Consider the following 3,471-nt stretch of genomic DNA (forward strand, 5'->3'; position numbering starts at 1 on the left):
ATATAGCAGCATTTTATTTTCAAAAAGTAAAATCCAAACTTGACATTTGGTGAAAGGAGACAAACTGGGAATAAAATAAGAGTTAAATACAATCAACATTTTAGCTTCTGAAGCCTGACTGATTCATGTGTCCATTTACGTAGCCAAGCTACTGGTCCCTAAACGCACCGTCACTCATGTCCAATCCGTTAAAAAGTGTAGGATCAAAAACAACATTTCAACACACACACACGCACACACACACACACACACAGACAATGCAAAGCCCACTTTATAGCAGCAATTAGAGCCAAACAGACCCTAGGAATGGTTTTGGGCAAATTAGGCTACGGATGCACCCCGGGCTTCATATAACGTCCGTTCAGTTTGGCCTCTGCATAGAAAAAACTAAAACTGACCGCCGTTATATGAAAGGATGGTTGTGACCCATGTTTAAAAGAACCGTGAGGCGTCCCATCACAAACTGTCCCTTCCTGTCAGGACAGGCATCATTTCTTTGTTCCCGTCCCTAAAACAGCCACCGTGTGCAGGAACACCAGTTTAAAACAATAATAATAATCATTTCATTTTACGTGACTCCGCCCCTGAAATGAGCCCTCCGGGCTCCTCTCCGGGTCGAGCTCGTCAGGCTTCATCCGTCCGCGCCGCGTCCCCCTGAGACTGTTGCGGGGACGCCGGACACATCCGCGGTCGGATCTTTAACGCGTCCGCCCGGACCGGCTCGTCAGTCTTTTCGCTGCTGAGCGGCGGCGTGAGGATGCCTGAAGGGACGGGGTGGTTGCCGTGCTGCTCCAAGTCCACGTCCTGGTAAGAGTAGGCCTTGTCCTGCAACGAGACAGACTCTGCTCAGAGGGAGCCGGGGCGTCTTCTCTGGAGCAACGCTCCGGACCAAGACGCCCTTTTAAAGGGACACTTTTGTTGGATATTTGGCTCATTTCACTCAAAAGTGAGAAAAGGCTTGAATGTTTCCATCTTGGGTTTGAGCTTCAGAGCTTTTGTGGGGACCGGAGGTTAGTGGACCACGATGCTGCGCAACAAACTGTTCATTAGCCTGAAGGTCATTGAGAAAAGTCTCCTTCAGTTAGCTTAAAGGTCTAAATGTGTTCAAAACTGATGTGCCGTGTTTTCTGGACTATAGGCCGCTCCGGAGTTTAAGTCACACTAGCCAAAAAATGCATAATAAAGAAGAAAAATAGATATACAAGTCGCACTGGACTATGTCGCATTTTGGGGGAAAATTCTTCGCTTCTTCTGCGTCGCTAAAGGAACTCGTTCCTCAGGTACACACGCCTAGAGCGCCCTCTTGTGGTTGTCAGTGTGAAAATAACGAATGTATTTATTTAAGTCGCACCCCCTGACAAACTACGAAAGAAAGTGCGACTTATAGTCCGGAAAATACGGTAAATACTTCTGTGTGCTCTGTGCATGAAGTTCTGCTGAAGAACCGAGCTCACCAGCCAGGCCATGTAGGAAGCGTGGATCTGGATGTTGTGCACGTCATCTTCAGGGATTCCCGGGAAGCTTTTCAAGGAGGCGCCGCCGACCTCCCGTAGCGCCATGGCAAAAGGAACCATCCACCTCACGCACTCCTCCAGCTCCGCCCGCTTCAGCGCTGCAGACAGACGAGAGCGGACGGGTCAGACAGGAAACGGCGCCGCCCTTCGGCGCACCGCGTTACCGTTCCTACCCGAGACGGCTTCCACCAGCTCCAGGGACGAGAAGTGGAACAAGGCCGAAGCCGCGAGGACGCCGTTGGAAAACTCCAGGCACCGCACGTCCAGCAGGCACAAGTCCAGCAGCTGGCGAGAGACAGGAGACGGCTCAAACCTAACGCGCGCTAACACCTCTGCAGCACCTGCAGGCCCAGATTCTTGGCTTCCTCCAGTATGTTCGCCAAGCTTTGCTAACAAGAAGCAGTTCTGGGTTTGGACCTTCAGCGCTCAGACCCAGGTCACCTCAATCAGAGGGACCAGAGGTTCCTCACATGGTCAAAGGCTGAACGCCATCCAGGACGGAACAATTTAGCCAAACATGCGTCACTGAAAGAGAGGGCACCTGTGCGATCTGCGTGAAGGTCTCCTGGGGGTATCTGGGCAGAAGCAGCTCGTCCGTCTCCTTCAGATAGGCCACCTGCATGTAAACGTTGAGCCAGGAGACGGGAGTCTGAGGACTCAGGCTCCATTTCAGCTCCTGCAACAGCAGAAGGGACCGTGAGTGTGTGGAATGGTTCTGCTCCATTCAGAGGTTCTAACGTGAACCAATCAAAGGATGAGGCTTTCGAATAAGGAGCTCTGTAGGGAAGCAACAAATATCCAGTTCCTGGAGGAGCGCCTCTACGCACCATCATGATGATGATCTCCATGCTGAGGATTTCATCCTCTGTACAAGCTTCATCTGTAACGTAGGCAAACTGGTGGACCTTTGGTGGATACATCTCCTAAAGGAGGTGAACAGAACCATGAAGAACTGCCCGCACCAGACTCGGAGGCAGAGCCCTCAAAGGGGGCCCGGCAGCATCAGAGCCATGCATGCTAAATGTCTAGCTGGTGATAAGAAGGTCATGTTTGTCTGCAACTGCATGTGGTACTTTCAACGTTAAAGGATGAAACAACACTATCGAAGCACTTGTTTCCACAGCCATAGTCGCTGGCATTAAAGCTTTCACACGGTGTGGAAGAGCACATGCTAAAGCAGGGGTCACCAACACGGTGCCCACGGGCACCCGGTCGCCCCTCAGAACCACATGAGTCGCCCACCGGCCTGTTCTAAAAATAGCTCAAATAGCACCACTTACCAATGAGCTGCATCTCATTTATTTTGTTTGCTATTCTTGTTTAAATCACACTTACAAACTGGAAATAATATATTACAAAAAACTTTAAAAAAATGTTTAATATAAATGAACTATGACCTAGTATAGTTCAAAGGTCAGTATGATGCGCATGACCAAAACGTAGCGTCTACGCAGATCGCTACGACCAAATAACCTAGCGGGCGCAGCCAAAACGAGGAGACGACTGACCCATAAAAAGATGGCAGAAAAAAGAAAGAAGACACATCATTTTCACCACGAATGGGAGGTCGAGGGTTTTTTTACCACTGTGAAAGGAGCATGTGTTTGTCTTATTTGCGGGGCGACTGTGGCGACGGCGAAGCGGCACAATGTGGAGAGACATTTCACAACGTGTCACAAGCTACCATGCTAGCTATCCACAGGGCAGGGCACTGCCAGCAGGAAAAGCCCGCGAGTTAAAGGCAGCTTTGTGCAAACAGCAAGCTTTTTTCACAAGGCCAGTTAAAGCCTCCCAAAAAGCAACCGAAGCCTCATTTAGAGCTACGCAATTCTTGATTAAAAAGAAGAAGGCATTTTCAGACGGGGAGGTAGTTAAAGAAGCAACGATGTTGATTGCCAAAACTGTACTAGAAGACGAGAAATACGGAACCGACGTGATCTCCAATCTCTCCGATGTT

The 3,471-nt window shown here is 49.7% G+C and overlaps 1 pseudogene; it reads right to left on the minus strand.

Annotated features, from left to right (window-relative positions):
* LOC105419651 (G1/S-specific cyclin-E1-like) lies at positions 1-2,530 on the minus strand (annotated as a pseudogene).
* Between the last annotated feature and the right edge of the window lie 941 nt (positions 2,531-3,471).

Source organism: Takifugu rubripes, chromosome 13 (assembly GCF_901000725.2).
Source record: "Takifugu rubripes chromosome 13, fTakRub1.2, whole genome shotgun sequence".
In the NCBI taxonomy this organism is placed as follows: Eukaryota; Metazoa; Chordata; class Actinopteri; order Tetraodontiformes; family Tetraodontidae; genus Takifugu; species Takifugu rubripes.